The 18,629-nt window shown below is 45.6% G+C and overlaps 1 long non-coding RNA gene across 1 annotated transcript; it reads left to right on the plus strand.

Annotated features, from left to right (window-relative positions):
- The first annotated feature begins 3,049 nt into the window (after positions 1–3,049).
- Positions 3,050–5,410, plus strand: LOC131415614 (uncharacterized). The gene is made up of 2 exons (XR_009222497.1): positions 3,050–3,105; positions 4,831–5,410. It is a non-coding gene; the product is annotated as an uncharacterized LOC131415614 (long non-coding RNA).
- The last annotated feature ends 13,219 nt before the right edge of the window (positions 5,411–18,629 follow it).

Consider the following 18,629-nt stretch of genomic DNA (forward strand, 5'->3'; position numbering starts at 1 on the left):
AAGACTTGTAGTAGACAGTTGGATGTACGGTGGGAGCTCCAGGGAAGAGAATGGGACGAGGGATTTCAACCTGAGGGTCATCAGCATAGAGAGGATGGAAAGGAGATGGGCCTGGTCTAAGCAGTTAAATGTAGATGGAGAGGAAGTCTGAAGACCGAGAACTGAGGCCCTCTAAAATGTCTCCGTTGGAAAGAGGAGGAGGATGCAGCTCTGGAGACGGAAGGAACGGGCAGCCAGTAACTAGGAAGAAAACCAGGAGAGAGCGCAGTGGTTGGTAGAGGGTAGAGGTAGTTCGAGGGAAAGGCAGTGCTCCCTCTCTCTTTGCACACACAGAAACACTTAGATACATATATTACATGTATGTACACAGGCATATCTTTACATACAACAGGTACATTTTTACATAAATATAAGGGTTTTTTCATTTACCGTGAGCACTTCCTCGTGCCCTTAAAAAATCTTCTAAAATATTATGTGAAATTTTCCGTCCCTGTGGATGTACCCTTTGAAAGAACAGCCTTGTGTTACATCTTGTGTCCCCTTAGATTAAATTCCTGAAGTGGAATTACTGGTGGGTATGAACATCTTTACAGCTTTCGATACATGTTGTCAAATGACCTTTCAGAAAGGTTGCACCAAGGCTGTACACTCCAGCAGCAGTCAGCTGAAACCAAGTGTTTGGTTACTACTGTTACCATTAAAAAGAAAAGAAGTAAATACATGAAATGCTATCTAGTCTCCCTATTTGCATGACTCGCTGCATGGACATGAGCACGTTTCAGCACAAGGCTGCTTGGGCGCAGTCCGAGTGGGGACTGAGTGCGTCCCTGCACTCAAACCTTCTTGAGTATAAAGTGAGAAAAGGAGTGGAAACATCACCCAGCTCAGCCTCTCAGGGGAAGAGGGCCGGGGAGGGGGAGAAAGCTGGTTCCAGCCAGTTTCTGGGGTGAAGGGTGGGGTAGATCTTGGTCAGCTGTAGGGAGATTGTGTGGTTCCCACAGCTCACCCCGCCCGCTCCCCTCCCGCCCAACTTCCTGTGGCCCAGCCTGGGAAAAGGCGTGGTCACCAGGGGCACAGGAGGCGCTCACAGGCGCAGTCGCGAGAGCCCAGATGGTAGGCCTTGGGATCTCCGTCATCCTGAGAACAACAGTCCAAACTGCCCAACTAAACACAAACGTGAGCCAGAGGGACCAGGCACGCTGCCCCACCGACGATGTCCCTTGCTGCCCGGTGGAGCCATGTCTCTGTGTAGAGACCTTCCGATCCTCTGCCCAGCCTTTCTGGGCATCTGGCCAGCTGGAACTGAAAGACCCTGTGTGTTGTGAAACTGCAGCGGGCGGGTGTGTTTCTGTTGCTCCGCCGCGTTGCAAAGGCCGATTGCACCATGCTGGTATGCTGCAGATGTGGAAATTGCAGACCCTGAGGTGAAAGGAATCTTAAGAATGTGTGGGACGTAAAGACAGGCCAAAAATGGGGACTGTGGCAATCTTGTATGTCATCTTACTCATTTCATAACCATGCCAACTGGAACAAGAAGTCTTCAAAAAAACTGCAACCCAAAGGGAAAAAAGGCATCACAATCCTGTGCTTTCTGGATGGCACTGCGCTGGTAATATTTTCTACAGTAGCCGGGAAGGAATTCCTGAGAGAGTGCCACATGCAGAGGAGCACAGGAACCAAATCCAAAGGGCACCAGCCTACGGGAAGTTAAAAATGGAAAGAGAAATCTTCCGTAGAAATCAGACTGATGTTCAGTTTCTTCCCCCTTTTTTTTTTTTTTTTTTTTTTTTTTTTGTGAGGAGATCAGCCCTGAGCTAACATCCACCAATCCTCCTCCTTTTTTGCTGAGGAAGACGGCCCTGGGCTAACATCGGTGCCCATCCTCCTCCACTTTATATGGGACGCCGCCACAGCATGGCTTACCAAGCAGTGCGTCGGTGCACGCCCGGGATCCGAACCAGCGAACCCCGGGCCGCCGCAGCGGAGCGCGCGCACTTAACCGCTTGCGCCACCGGGCCGGCCCCTCTTCCCCCTTTTTTAAGGTTATAAAATAATACATTTTCGTTGTAAATCACTCAACTAATGGAAAAGTGTGTGAAGTAAAGCGAAACTTCTCTTGCTCCCTCTGACCTCACTTGTGCTCTCTAATAGTTTGGTATGTGTTTTCCAGAGCTTCGGTCCTGCAGTTACAAACATTTATATAAGAGGATATGACATGGCCCGTGTACAGTATGTTTATCAAACTGCTGGCACATAGTTAGTGTTCAATGATATACACTCAAATAGATAGTTAAAAAGATAAAAGTGAGGGGCTTGCCCCGCGGCGTAGCGGTTAAGTTTGCACGCTCTGCTTCTGCGGCCTGGGGTTTGCTGGTTCGGATCCTGGGTGCCCTGAACCTACTCACCGCTCATCAAGCCATGCTGAGGCGGCGTCCCACATATAGCAACTAGAAGGATGTACTACTATGACATACAACTATCCACTGCAGCTTTGGGGAGAAAAAAGGAAAAAAGGAGGAAGATTGGCAACAGGTGCTAGCTCAGGGCCAATCTTCCTCAAAAAAATAAATAAATAAATAAACAAAACAAAACAAAAAGATAAAAGTGAGATTATAGTATATGAATTCTGCAACTGGATTTAAATTTTATTTAAATACAGTTTCTATTTGTCTCTTGGCAGGTAGTTAAGTTTGATCTGTGCCTTATAAAAAAAACAAAAACCTTTTTGAGCCAAAGACTATTAGATTCATTCATGCAACTATTATTTGTTGCCTGCCAACTGTGTATCAGGCACTGTTCAAGGTGCTGGGAGTAAACGAAATGATACGAACCTTGCTCTTGTGGAGCTGACACTTTACTGGAGGGAGGTGGACAATGAACAGGCTTAATACCTGGTGTGTCAGACGTTGCTAGCAGGGCCTGTTGGGGCTTCGCAAGGTTAGAACAGGCCTCAGTGGAAAAGCGACATTTGAGCTGAGCTCTGGAGAGGGGTGGGGTAACACCACGTGGGTGTCTGGGGGAAGGGTGTCCCAGGGACAAGGAAGAGAAAGTGCAGAGCCCCGAGGGAGGAGGTGCCTGGCTTGCTCAGACAGTAAGGAGGCAAGTGTGGCTGGGGAATGGTGAGGGCAAGGAGAACAGAGGAGGTGGTTGGGAAGGACTGTGTGGGCCTCTAGGCCATTGGAGGCCTTGGGCTTTGACTCTGAGTGGGGCAGGATGTCACTGGGGTTTTGAGCAGAGCACTCTCATGATCTGATGTAGGGTATAACGTGATCCCTCCAGCTGCTGCTGAGAGTAGACTCTAGGGGCAAGTGCAGAGGCAGGGAGACCAGTGAGGAGGCTGCTGCAACAACGCAGGGGAGTGAAGATGAGCTTGGGGCCAGGGTGGTGGCAGTGGAGGTGTGACATTGTTGGATTCTGGGTCCATTTCGAAGGTAGAGACAACAGGATTTGCTGATGGATCAGATGTGGGTGTGAGACAAAAAGCAAAGTCAAGGATGATTTATCAGGACAGAGTGACGTGAAGAGTTCCTAATGAGAGATTTCCTAACTAGTCAGCGCAAGAAATAAGACCAGAACATGGAGACCTGGAGGGGCATCAGGGACCCCCTTTTCCTTCACCTTTTGCTCCACAATATCTTGTGCCATGCCATGTGTGTGTCTTGTCCATACTGGCACTTCTCAACCCTTCCCCTGAGAAACCCCCAATGGCAGAGGAGAGTAGCCTGTTATTCTCAGTTGTCTGGGCCAGTGCCCAGAGCTCGTGGCGCCTCCCGTTACAAGCAAGGCATTGCATTCAGGCCTTGTATTTAAAGAAACTAATGTCAATGTTGGATTCTGCTCCAAAATATCTATGGGTTTGTTTTAATATGTTCATTACTAATAATCAAGTAAAATTGCTGGTCTTGTGTGATGGGTCCCTGACATAACGCAGAGAATCCCTAAGGAGACACAAAAGGTTTTGAGATGCTTGGGCCCAGCCATTCCCAGTGTAAGCCCTGGGGTACCGCCTCCCAAGAAGAGCTCACTTATTCTGAAAGACTGGTCCCTGCAGCACCTATACGCTCTAACGAGCACGTCGTCGTAAACCTGTGCTGAGAAGAGCAGGTAACGGGGTCACGGACAACAGCCAGTGCTCTTCTCACCAGTCTGGGCTTTTCTGTGTCAACACCGCAGTGCAGGCCCTTTCTTACAAATGCAAATACCCCTTCTTCCTTCCTTTTATCTTACAACATTCTACCCATCCTTGGCTTTTTGACCCCTTTCAGGCTTTCCTCAAATTTCGCATCCTACTCATGATGTCTTATGGTACCACTCAAGGAGACAACACATTCTAATGAATTCTTAGAGCATTTATTTTCTCTGGGGAGCTGTGCTATACACAAGAAAGAGCAAAGCTCTGGAGGCAGGAGAGCAGAGCCCTGGAACCAGAGTTACTGCAGTTTTAATGCGGGCACTGCCATTTCCATCTGTGCCGTTTTAGACAACTTTCTTCACCTCCAGGTCTATAAAATGGAGTTAGAAGCAGGGCTGGCAGGATGATTAAGTGAGAAGCACACGTGAAGCCCCAGCGCAGGCATTTGATAAATGTTGCTTCCCTTTTCCCGTCACCTCTTAATTTGTCAATTTTAATATTCTACCTTTTATGATTCCACCTTTTGAATTGTTATATGTTCTCTCTCCCGAGCTAGACAATAAACTCTTATAGGTTAGAAACCACATCTTGTATTTCTTGACATCCCCCAAAGCACCCATCATGGTGCCTTGAACGGGGGAGATGTTTAATAAATGTTTGCTGATAGATGGATTGATGCGCTTCCTGGCAAGGTCAAGGCTGAAGGACGGACCACTCTCTGGAGTCAAGCACAGGGCAACGAGCGTCAAAGAGGACAATGAGCCTCGGCATTCAAACAGGAAGGTCGTTGCTTCGCGCCTCCGGGAGACCTGCTGCTGCTGGATGAGGAAGACGCCAGACGGCTCTGCTGTGTGGGTTGCAGACCCTGCCGGCCAGCTACGGAATGGTTACCCAGCCAGACAGCGAGACCCTGATAACCCTGCCACACGCAAACTCATTTAGCAAAGCATTGCAATGGGCCATCGCTGTGGCACGTGGACTGATGGATTGCACAGCCGTTATTGTGTGCTTACAAGGGAAATTAGGAGTAATTAATGGGCTGGGGATCAATAGCAGTACTATAGTGCAGTGAACGATTTAATTTTCTTTCTGAGTTAAGAAGGAAGCGCAAAGAGCTCACATAGAATAGATGGGTCAGAGTCATAGACATGAACTACTAAATTGCATGGTTTATATAAAAGTTTTAATTGTTAGCTTTGAATTTACTTTTTGAAAAAGTAATGCATGCACATGGTCACTCAGTACAAAATGGTATAAAATGCTTACTCTCAGAGGCAACCGCTATTGCCAGCGTCTTGGGTGTTCTTCCAGAGATGACGCCGTGTGTGTGTGTGTGTGTGTGTGTGTGTGTGTGTGTGTCCCTTAGCTACAAGTAGTTTTAAGAATCCGAGAACTTCCTGCAGGTCTGCTATGCCTCTCTGGTGCATCCCTCTGTCTCTGGTGGCTAATATGGTGGCCAGTCCATACAGTCCAAAATTCATGGTCAATAATTATTTGTTGATGGACTGACTAGATCTATTTTAATCAGTGACTGACTAGATCTCTTTTAGCAGTTTTTAAAATGGTTTGCATTAGTGAATGAACAAAAGACATACAACTGGACATGCCTAGAGAACAGAGCATCTTAATTAATTCTAATGTGTTGGTACAATAATTTAAAACTGCTGACGCAGAAACTGCCTGTTTGAATATTCTCCACTGAGTGGAGGAGCTCTTTGGAAAGTGAGTACCACTTGAGCTTAAATAAGGATTAGCTAATAAGCAAAAAAGAAGGTTAAAAAATATGTCAGAACACACATGCAAATTGGTACAGTTGTTGAAAGTTGCTGCCTTGGGAGGCTGTGTACTTTTTCATTGCCTCTCTGAGATCATAGGCCACATATTACTGTGACTGCCGCTGCTTCTACTATTGCTGTTCCCACGACTACCATTATTTCTATTTATTTAGTAAACAGTACGTACCAGCACTAAGTATTTTACACAAATTATCTCATTTAATCACATAGCAACATTATTAGGTAGGTACTATTATCATCTGCATTTCATAGATGAGGAAACTGAGCACATACTTTTAATCAATATTTCAAAGTCACATCACGTTTTTGACCAGAAATGGAACATTCTTGTTGATCATCCTTCCTATTTGCTAGATTTAGCTCCAAATGATGTTTGGTTTTATCAACAAATGAAATTCATCTTTAAAAAGAATAGTGTTCGGTTAGCACTATGGCTTTTCAAAAGATGTGTGTCAGTTGCTAAATCAATTCAAAAAGACGAACTCCCAAAATGGTTTGCATCATTAAAATGAGAGATCAGCTTCCTAAGGTTTCTCCTATGAAAGGGGTGGTACCCATTTGTGTGTATATACATGTGTGTTTGCTTTAAAAAAAAATTGTGCTTATATATACTGTCACATCTCATAAATTTAATTTATTTAAATAACAAGGAATTTGAAGAATTTCCTATTAGAGTTGTATAATCAAAAAATACCAAGTTGCCTATATTTCTTCACATTTCATCACTAGGGCTTCACAATCCAGATAGTCCTAGCAAATCTGCAAAGTATGCAAAATGTGTCTGGCCACATCCCTTTCAGCACTTCCGTTTAATTATTTCTCCATCTACTCTCTCCTCTCCTCACTCAAAGATGCCTTGGAGTTCAGCAAGCCTCAGCAGCCACAGGCAGAGCCCTCAAGTTCAAGGTCTCACCCTGTCCTCTCCTTTCTGGGTGCTCCTTCCACGTGCTCCAAAATTCTCCTTCTCTTTAGCCATGACCAAAATCCTATTCTTACAGAATAACCAAAAACATATGACTTTTAGGAGAAAAAGACAGCAGAGAAAGCTAGTCCACAGCAAGGTGTGACTGACTGCTAGCTCTAGGTAAACAGAGGTTCTGCTGCAGCACGATATTTAGAAAGAGAAGCTTATTAGGGCAAAAGGGGAAGATTCACTTTGGGCTGAATACCGTTCTTGTCTCTCCTTAACGGATAACAGATCCTACTGGGACCTTCCTTCTCTTCCCTCTCCTAATGCTAATCTTTCCTCTGCGGTTGGACTTGATTCTATGATGACACCGGAGACCTGCTCCACTTTTGGGGTACTGTGGGGGCACCTATTTATTGTGGTTGGCCAAGGATAGGTTGTTGGTTATAGACACTGACGGGGGTGGCAGGGGGCAGGGGTGGCGGGGGAGGCCCTCAGATGCATCCATGAGAAACACACTGACTTTATTATTCCGGAGAGAGGTGTTTGTGGTGGTGATTGTTTTTATTTGTTTTTAACAGGGAGAAACTGAAAACCTTAAACATCTTCCCCTCATTGCCTCTAACAATGCTTTTGACTTACAGGGTGTCTGTGGTGCCCTGACCCGCCGCCTTTTCTGCCAGTTTCAAATGAAACAGTATTTGGGGCATGCCACCTAGTGGTGCTAGCTTTTGGTTTACTGCTCGTGGGGAGAGAGTAAGTCCAAGTCTTCCGGCTTGGAAGCCACCGAGGCCATCTGGGTCATCCTTTAGCTTCTCCGTAAGCAGGAAAGAACATCACTCTTTCTGTGGACCTGAGACACACGAAAGACAGCCGTTCAAAGCCGCGAGGGCTCAGAAGCTCACCGACTCCGAGTTCCCGGGTGAAACTCGACCGTTGGTGGCTAGCCGGCTGGGAAGCAGCCCTGGATCCCCACATCCCCACAGGCTTTCTGGCAGTCCCAGCAACAGATGCTTGGATGAAGACAAGGCTTTTTCGGAGTCTTAGCCCTGACTTCGCGCCTGTCCTCTCTCTGACCTCTATTCCACCCCCTTACTTCGCCCACGTCTTGGCGGCGGCCTCCTCTCTCCACTTTCCCTGCGGCTTCTGCTTTTCCTCCGTGGACGCACTTTATGTGCCTAAGAGTCACCACAGAATATGTTCTAAAAATTGCCAGAGTTTCCTTTCTAAATTTCATTTTTACATTTTCTCCCTAAAAGGAAAAGGATTCATGCTTAATGCAGAACTCTTAGAAAACAGAGAAAAATCACACCCCGTCCTGCCCCCCGACCATATCACCATCACCTAGAGGTATTCATTGTTAACATTTTGGCAAAAATCCTTACAGCTCCTTTTTCCTTATTTGTGTTGGTGTAGTTTTTTAGAAACAAAAAAACAAAAATAATATAAAATACTTCTTTTCACTTGTAATGGATCATGAGCATTTTCTCATTTCAACAAACGTTATTCTACTACATGATTTTAGTAACTGCATCTAGTAGTTTAGTAACTGCGTTTAGTAACAGAATCTACTTAATTACTGTTAAATTTGAGTGAGCATGGAAGGGAATATCTTTAATTCACAGCCAGACTCAGCTCACACTGCATTGAGCATCTATGGTGTGCCGTGCTCCTGCACAAGGCAATCTTCAGGTTCACAATTACACTTAACCTTCGTAAGCTCGCTATGACCACTTGTGAAATGTTGCGATGCCATTTTGCAGCAGAGGAAATTGAAGGTCTGACAAGTTAAGTAGTTTGCCCAAGATCATACAATTTGTAAGAGGGACACGCAGAAGAAAACTTTGATCTCTGGATCTACAGTCCCTCGGCTGATAGATACTGAGCGTGGATGCGGCTTTTCTGAGCATTCTTTCTCTTTGTCCTCACAATAAGAATAGAGAGAAACCCCCAAAAGGAGATTAGTGTCAAAAGGCCTTAGATCCCAAGTGGGGACTGTGAACCAAGGTATGAGAAAGTGGAAGGAGAGCCACCGAGGGAGGGACCCTGGGTTTTCATAGCCCCAGGAATAATAATTGCTAAGTGCTCTATACACATTATCCAATTTTATTCTCACGACAACCTTGCGAAGCACATACTGATATAGTCTTATTTTAAGGTTAGAGAAGTAGTTGGTCCAAGGTCACTGTGCTGGTAGGTGGCAGAGGCATAAGTAGAACCCAGTTCATCTGATTCCAAAGCCTTCTCTACTGCTGTACAAACTTCTCCAGTTAACTGGTTCTACTAAGTGTCTTATAGTGACATGGTTCCAGGTCTCAGGCCTGGTTTTGAGGGTGTTTGAAGGGGGTTGTGGGACAGATGATGAAGGGGGAGAGAGACACAACAGAAGCCGAAAGTGAAACAAAGCCCAGAAAAAGTAGAAAAAGCCTGAAAGAATGCCAGTTGCAATAAAGCTGACCTGTGGGGAAGATGGACCTGTAATCTTTGATGCAAAAAGTTTGGAAAGCAATGTTGAACTGTTGAAAGCCTGCTTTTTCTCATTCTATAAGCAAAGGAGAAATGTGTGAATGGTTGTTAGAAGTGATTTTTCCTCCACATAATGTCAGTACATTTTCCAAAAATGATTAGCTCAAAATATTCGTCTTATCAAGAAACCAATGAAACCATCTTTCATGTCAATTATTTCACCAGTTCATACTGTAGGGTGAAAGATTAGCAGCAACATGACTTTCCAGGCATTGTGTCCAATTAGACTGCTTCTGTTTTGGTTTCTTAATCTCTGAAATAAAATGGGTAATATTCTCTACTTTATAGGCGTCGTGAAAATTAATGAATCAATACTAAGGGCTTGGGGAGGGATTAAAAGAGATATGTTAGTAGATGCTATTATTATATCCTCATTGCTATTCTGAAGTCATAACGCTCTGATGGTGACACTGTTAGTCATCGCCATGGAAACCAATGTTATATGCCGTCTTTTTCTCTGGGGCCTGTCTCCATCCTCCAGGCAGTTCCAGAGGCTGCCACAAAAATAAGATTAACTCCCTCTTCTCACCATCTGTAAGTTCCTTCACTGGTTTCCAAATGCTTTCTCTGCTCAACTTGCCTTGAACGCGTCCCTCTGCTTCCTCCTCCATCTCTCTTCGCCTGTCTCACCCTCGCTCATTCCCACGGCTGTGACTCTGGGCAGCCTATCTTTCTGTTCCTTTGTTCTCTTCTACCTTGCTTTTCCTTTCCTCTTTGTAGGCAGAAACAATCTTTGTTGATTCCACAAGTGGTTTCTTATTCCTATTAACATGTGCTTGGAGAAGCCAAGCCAACGTAAACTTATCAACTTTATTATTGCTGGCAATTACTGAAGTTTCCGTGTCTGTGTGGCGTTTTGCTTCAGTTATTGAGAAGTCACCATAACTAGATGGCTCTAACTGGAATTCTTGAAGACAAGTGGAATCAAATCAATAACACTAGCTATCCACCTACGGGGTGTCAGATGGCTATTATAACAGGTTGTCTCTGTTAGTTAACACTTTGCAAATAGGTTCAATTAGATTTTTGGAAATCTGATATTCTGTGTTCTCTACAGAGAGATTTGGCCCATGAAGACAAGCTATCTTTATTACGTAACAACGCTTAATCTGGAGCAGTGGAGCATGTGCATTCCCTGGAGAATATTTTGAATAAGTTTCCCACGTTACCACGCAGCTTTCCCATATCAAACTAATACAATGAGGCCTGACCCCAGAGCCACAGAAAGCAGCATCTCACCTTGAAGAGAACACTCAGCACCAGTTCCCTCAAAGCTTTCTGCCAGTGATCATTTTTTCAGCGTCACATTGTCCCCCTTTCCTCCTCCCCTACTTTTGAGTCACTTAAGATGAAGAACAGGAAAAGAAAGTAGACTGATTTAATTGTTTCCCCATCCTCCTGATAATCCCCTTTGAAACATTCTCCCTCACTTCAGCTGCTCTTTCCCAGCAGGAGGCTAAGCATCTAAGCATCTGACATCTTTCGCAGAGTGGCTGTGAGTGTGTGAGAAGCATTTCACAGCTGTAGGAGCGGCTGGCTAAGCCTCTTTGTCGGGGGATAGCTTGGCTGTGAAGTGGGTCCCTGAGGACGAGTGTCCCTCTCTTTAAAATCCCTGTCCCTAGTTTCGTTTTAACTCGAGTTTGGGCCATAGAGAAAGTGGGCCTGGGTATCTCACGAAGTTCTGGATGGCCGCCAGTTCAGAGGGCCAGCTGGGCTGTTGGGCAGGGCTTGAGGGGCCCCCCTTCACTTGGCTTGCCCTTCTGGGGCTGGAAGTGAGAGCCTGGAGCTGACTCCCGCCTCTGGCTCACCTCCCCATGCACCTTCTCTCTCCTCTGCTAAACCGTCTTCTTGATGCTGGTTCTCACCCCAAATGCCAAGCTGAAGGCAGAACGTGTCAGCGCCCGGCTCTGCATACCCTGCTCTGCAGGGGCGGCTGACCAGACGCCGGGCAGGCTGAAGCCTCATTCAGTTCTTGTGGTTTTGCAGGCACAGAGGAACTAGAATGAGTTGAATCTGAAGCTAAACTAAACCAGGGGACAGTGAGCTATTTGCTTGGTGGCCTCTATGGCAATCTGCCCTTTTAGAATAAGGGGCAGGCGAGTGGCAGTGACCCTCACGGCTTATAGTGGCCCATGCTCCTTCAGCATTTCCTGCACATTCCTTCCATCTCCCTGTTGGAATGAGCCCTGCAACACCAGTGCCAGGCGCTGTATTAAGTGCTGTACATACCTACCTTCATTGCATGTGTACAATAACACTATCATCATTGTATTATTATTATTGCATTTTTACAGATGATGAAATGGAGGTTCCACAATCATTTTCTAGTTCTGGTGCTGAACTCAGGGCTTGATGCATATTGAGAGCTCAGAAATGTTTGTCATTAAACTGGAGTTGGACCAGTTCTAAGGAGTCAGTCTCTCACTATGGAAATCCTGGACAGGGATCATGCCATGTCTTCCTTGGGTCTTTGGAGACGTTGACTCATCACTAGGAATTCTAGGAGTTCTTTGAGGGTTACTTTTCTGTCTTTGATCCCACAACAGGATTGTAGGGGAGGAAAAAGTTTTCCTCCACCCTCTTAGAGTCCCTGGCCAGGTCTGGGAATTAAACTGACAGAGACAGATTAACAGGAGAAAAGCACACAAAGATAAGTTTTACACAATATGGGAGCCGTCATATGGAAATAAAGACCGAGGAAACTGTTAGGCCTGTCTTGCTATGTTGGGTTTGATGAAGAGTGGGCTGTCGTGTGGAAATGTGGCCGGTTAAGGAGGATGAAGTTGGTGTAGTGAACTGGGGGACCCTTAGCAAGGCCTGTTTGTTAGGATTTTTCTCAGCATCCGTGTGTCTTCGGAGATAAGGAAGCCCCTTTCCTCCAGGAATGGGGAGGACACCTCTCACACGGGGGTTTTATGACCTGTTTCAGGGGAGAAGGGTGGGGAGGGGGGAAATCGGAGTGACCTTCCTCCTTCTGCTGTTTTCTCAAATTCCTTCCACTTAAAATATTCAATATACCAAGGTGCCCCATTTTGGGAAGCGTGTCCTGAACCCCATCAGGGTCAATCTTTCCCTTCTTTGCTGCTGCTTGATTATAAAGGGGCTGGAACAATCCCATCCGATTACTCTGTGACGCTCAGATTTGTTAGGTTCTAGTTCAGCCTGCTCCAATATGCCAATGGGTGTAACCTGTAAAGAGGGCTGTGTGGTCCAATATGTCGGCTTAAGTCAGGGAAGATGCCTTCTTTGCTGCGGGGCCTCCCCCACCTTTCCTGTGGGAATATGCATTGGGAATCTCCTAAAGGAGGACATAAGCATTGCATCAGTTCTGAGTGGTGCTTTCCTCACACATCTTACCATCTCTGAAGCTAGATGCTCCTTACGGCCACCGGCATCTCACAGCGGCTGTTGTGTCCTGGCGGTCATTGCCTGGGCACGTGCAAACTTGGTCACAGCTGTCCCTGTTGTCATGTCAGCTGAGTTAGGTACATTCTTAGAACATACGTGATGTTTAATTGCTCCTTAAAACGTCTTCATATAGATCACACCATGATTAGGCATTGAAGTGAAAGTTACTATATATGTTGAAAAGTGTGGAAATAGAGCAGTGGGGTGTATGCTCGATGTTAGAGCAGCAAAACTTCATTATTGCAGGGTTCAGGACATTCCACATTGTCTTGCAAAGCAAAAACCAAGTGCTGGATGGAACTTTAGAAAGGAAGATGCCCAGTAGTTGAGGCTGTATTTGTTACTGAAGTAGGTGCGGAGGGGTTGCCCTCACACACCAAGGGAGCAATGCAGCTGAAGTGGGGACTGCCCGACCCCCGGGGGAGCGTGTGTCCAGTGCAGTTGGCACTGCCTTTTCTTTCTCAGTGGCACCTGAGTGACAGCTTTGTAGAGTTGATGAAATCTGTCAGTGGGAAGCGTTTCCAATCTTATTTGACCACCGACTCTTTTCTCCCCAGGAATATCTCTTGGAGCTAGTGTTCTGTGGATTATAATTATGATAACATGTAACAGGATTAGCCAGTCACTACTCAGATGTTTCACGTATATTAACTAAATGAATCTCCACTACCATCTCCTGAAGTGGGCACTATTATTATCTCCATGTTTCAAATGAGGAAACTGAGGCACGTGGAGATTGAGGAACTTGCCTAAAATCACACGGCTAGCCACCCAGGCAGGTGGCTCCAGATTGTGTGTTCTCCACAGCCTACAGTCTGGAAAACTCCATTCCAACCACAGACGAGGGGAGGAGAGGGCTGGGCTGCAAATCCGACCCAGGGATGAAAAGGGGTAAGTACCACAACCCCCACTGACGCTTAAAATACTCAGCAGGAATCTACAGGGAAGATACAGATTCCCTGCTGTCTGTTTACACTGTGGATACATTATCACCTTTTGTACATGCCTAAATGATTTCACTCCCTCCGGGTTATGGAGACTAAGAAGCAAAGTCACTTTCAGTGGAAGACTGAGCATTGCAAGTTTAACCCGAATAAAACACTAGGAACAAGCAGGATGGGTATCAGCCCCAATTTGGGCCAGCTCTGAATGCTCTGTAAGGATCCACTACATCACAGTTGCTGCTAGTGCCTTTTTTCACACAGTTGGGGGGGCCTTAGAGAAATTAGACCACTTTGTGCCACTTCCCATCATTTGACTCACTGCTATTTGTGAGATAAATTTCAGTGAACCAGATGGACTTGCTGACGGATGTAACAGTCTTCTGTTAGCTCAGCCCCTAGGGAAGAGGCAGGTGACAGAAGGATTCGGGCAGTGAAAGGAACCTGGGAACAAAAGGTGGTGTCACTGCTTGGAACTGCTGTGCTGTTCAGGTCCCGTTGGCTCAAGTTTCCCAGGCAGGTGACCATGAGCACAATTCTGCATACTGCATCCCCTTAGGAGGATTTGAGTCTGCCCTGGGCTTTCTACACACGTGGGTTGTTTCCTGAGCTGTGTCTGGCCTTATAAAAGCTGCAAGCGAATACAACAACTAGTACCTTATGGTAATTTCAGGAAATTATACTCTTTGGTAGACAAAACGCTGTTCAGTTGCTGTTTATCTGTGCCAGTTGGATAAGAAAGGGAGATGATTCATAGCCCAGTCCAGTGGGACCAGTGAAAGGCTTGATTACCCCTTGGTTCCACGCTGTCTTATGGAGCAAACGCCTTGGCATTTGTGTGTTCCAGAAGGACTATAACGATTATACACAGTCCAAGGTTTAATTTGGGATTGGCTTTTATGAGAGAGAACACACAGGCGTTAGATCAGTTGTGGACAGTATCTTTTGTTGGTGATGAACCAACAAAATCACCTGGTGCATAAAAGATGTGGATTCTACTTTAACATGTGAATTGGAGCTCCAAAGAAATTAGCTGGAGATGGCTATCCTTAGGGCAGCTGGCTAAATGGCAGCTATCTTAATAAAAACAAAGGAGACATTGCAATTCCTGGGGCTAAGAGAACATCAACAAATGGAAAGTTCTAGTGCATTAAAATAAGTCTTCCCTATTTACAAAAGCTGCTCCATACATATATTGTGGTACAGACCAATTGGTAATAAAATTTTGACAGGATTCACTACAGTGACTTTATAAAGCAGGCTTCTGGCCTTAGGCATTGGAGATACTCTTTATTCTAGGAAGCTGCTAACTAGAAGGTACTTGATAAGAAAGTGCTAGAAAGAGTCCAGCTGCTAGCTATTATCATGTTGCTTTTGAACACCCTGTACAAGGTGTGTATAGTTACATAGAGTGTCTGAAGAGATTAAAAACCACGGTTGCATTAATGCACGCCTGTTGATCTCAGCGGAACTGCGCGCACGTTTCTCTCACGATGTGTGCTGCCTGCAGCTCCTCTGCTCTACCGGCAGGCCGCCTTTGGAATCTGTAGTGCCTCAAGTCACTTTGGCAGAGTTGGGGGTAGAAGCCGTTAAGGCTGCCTAGACGCTAGAGGCAAGACAGCTAATAATCCACTTGAGTGCCAGTCAAGACTGTGTGTGGCAGCTGAAACATCCTCGCACACAAACATTTTGCTCGAGGTAGAATGATATATAGATAACTAGTGTTTCAAAGTGATGTTAATTGTCTTTAATAAAATTAAATCTGAAGTTTTCCACCCATATGAAAATCATCTGAGCTTAGAAAAAATATATTTGAATACCAATGAGATGGTATAAAATATTAATTACGTTACGAGGTTTCTTAATTCCCATTTCATTTTTTAACTACTGCTGTAAGCAAATATGACTATTTCCAGAACTTTTTAACCAGGTTTGCAAAACTGTGGCAACTGGGGCAGATACTCTGCAGGGCCAGCCTCTCCCTGGGCAGAGTTTTCTGAGATAACAGGCCGTCGTTTTCCTTCCTTCTCTAACAAAAAGCTGAGAGGCACAAATTCCTACTTGGGCCACAGCAAAATGACTGATTTGCTCACCTCTTCGACTCACCACCTTCGTCGTGTGCTGGAGACGAGCTCCAATCTCTCCTTCACACTCAGGAGGTGTGCGTGTTGGGGAAAGCCCAGCTTTGGGGTTGTTGTTTCAGATGGCGGCCTGTCCAGCCAGAGTCATGAGGGACCCCCCAGCCCTGTCACGCTGTCTCCGGAGGACTGAGGACCGAGAGCTCAGGTTGGTGCGACAAGCTGTTATTTCCGGGGAACACTTGACTGATTTCTGAACAGTGAACACAGCACCTCATTATTTGTGCATATCCAAAACTCTTCCCTGGGACAAGGTAGAGGAGAGCTCAAGTGACTTTCAGAGCACACCTACCACCTGTGTCCTTCTAGAGCAGTGCAGTGGCCCATTTATGGGATGCTTAGCTCACAATGGACTGATGGTTGCGTTCGGCGAGTGCTCAGAGCAATCCCAGTGACCTCACTTGTAAAATGGGAGAGGTGGGGTGAAACCAGCTGGTTTTTCAGGTCTCTTCTGAGATTCATTTAGAATCAGAGAAATAAAGAAATGACAAATTGCATTTTTTTTTAAAAAAGAAAAATGTGATCCCTATTTACTCCTTTCCCTTCACCACCCGGAAGTACAGTAATTTTGTACACTGCAGTGAGGTGAGTCCTAGGGTTTCTCCTCCTCGGGTCTTCATTGCATTTTATACGATGTCGTCTTCCTAGATTACATTGTGCATCGCTTCACATACCTCCGCACGTGAAGGTTCCTCTGGTCAGTGATCAATCGTGAGCAGCTTACTTAACCTTTCCATGCCTCAGTTTCCTCCGTTGTAAAGTGGGGATAATCATATTTCCACCTTATAGAATTATTGTCAGGATTAAACAAATTAACATATGTAAAGCTCCTTGGACGAGAACTTGGCATATAGTAGAGTGTGTGCTATTATTATTTATATCGTCATCAAGGTTTTCTGAGTTTTTACCCTTTTCTAACGGCTTTCCTAGGTGTGGGGTAGGGAAGGGGTGGAGCAGGGACACTGAAGTTTAGGAAACATCACAACCTTCTAGGATCTTATAATCTAACACACAGAAAAAATGACATATATTCGAAATTACATGGAATAATATGCTAGGATGTGTAATCAGGATCGAATGCTGGATTCAGGTGCTGCAGTAACAGAAAGAATGAGAGCACTGGGTTGTGCTCCTCAGGGAGAGGCTGAGATTGAGCCAGGCTGAAGAACAGGCAGGACCAAGATGGGTGGAGAGAAGCGAGGAGGGTATTCCAGACGAGAACAACGCAAGGTAGCAGAGTGGCCAGAGAGAGCGTGAGATGGTTTGGGGCGGTGGGAGACAGAGCTGGTAAAGCAGATTAGTGGAAGGAAATAAGACTGCACAGAATGGAGCTGCATTATGGAAGTTCTAGAAAGTTCTCTCTACTTGGAGGATTCTTCACCTGATGGGAGTGGAAACAGAGGAGAGCTACAAGATTTTGAGTAAAGGAGAGAACACCAGACAGGGAGTTAGAGAAGATTCCCGTGGTTCTGGGGTTGGAGGCTGAGTCCACGGAGACTAATGAGGAGGTGGTTGCTCTGGCTGTGTTAGTGTGAGGAGATGGGGCCCATCTGGGGCTGAAGAGGAAAGAAAAAGATTGCAGTGAGATTTCAAGGAAAAATTAGTAGGAAATTTAGCAAGACCTATCTATCAACTGACCAGGTAAAGGAAGTGAAGCAGAGGGTAAGTCAAAGATTATTACAAATGTTCCAATCTGTGGGTCTGAGAATTGGGGATACCATAGAAAACCTGGAGGAGAACTGAAGAAAGGGGGAGAGAAGCAAACGAGGAGTTTGGTGTTGTCTGAATTCAGTTTGCAGGGTAGTGTGATCTCTAATAATGAGAGCTAGTCTTTGTTATTTACCATGTGCCAGGCACGCAGTGTTTCACACACACGTGAACTCACTTAATCCTCATGGAAACTGGCTGAGATGGGTACTATTATTATTTCCATTTCACAAAGAGTGAGAGGTTAAACATGACCCCCACGTTCGTACAGTTCAACTGGGATTTAAACCCCAGCATCCCATTCCAGGGTTTCTGCTAGACCACCGCTTTGCCTCCTTACTCTCCGGAAGTCCAGACTCTGACAGGAAGTGAAGCCTGAAAACAACAGTTGGGAGACATCAGGACGGAGGTGTTAACTGACTTAATGGGAAGGCATTAGCTTTCCAAGGAGAAGCATGCAGACAGGAGAGCAGATGGCCACGAATGAATCCTGGAGGAGGCTCACGTGAGAATCAACCACAGGGAATGGGGCAGCCCCAGTGACGTGAACAGATCAGAGAACAGGCTGCAGGCTGGGCCCAGAAAGGACTGGTTGGTGAGGGGCCTGGGGAAGGAAACAGGGTGAAGGACTGAGAGCTTCCTCAGTGACTGGAGCAGGGAGCAACCAGGTTTTTCAGAGAAATGAAGAGGAAAGAAGAACAGGATGGTCAAATGAAGGGTTGGTTTCTCTTTTCTTTTTTTCCAAAATAAGAGAGACCTATATGTCAAGAAGCCAGAGGAAAGAGGGAGAGAGCAATGTGGAAAGGAATGCATGTGGGGAAGAGAAGATCCTGTGGGACTTGTCAAAGGACAGAGTTAACAGCTTTTACTCTGTGAGGAGAGGACCGCAGGATCGTCAAGTCACAAGGTTGGAAATGGGCCTTAAAATCTGGTCACTTGTCTGGCCCTTGAGATAGATGCATTGTATTGAGGAGGATAAACTTGAGTATGCATTTTCCCCCTAAATTTATTTATTTAGCAAAGAAATACATGTGACATCTCCACTTAATCTCAGAATTAACAAATCCAAAATAA

The sequence above is a fragment of the Diceros bicornis genome, chromosome 17 (assembly GCF_020826845.1).
Source record: "Diceros bicornis minor isolate mBicDic1 chromosome 17, mDicBic1.mat.cur, whole genome shotgun sequence".
Classification (NCBI taxonomy): Eukaryota; Metazoa; Chordata; class Mammalia; order Perissodactyla; family Rhinocerotidae; genus Diceros; species Diceros bicornis.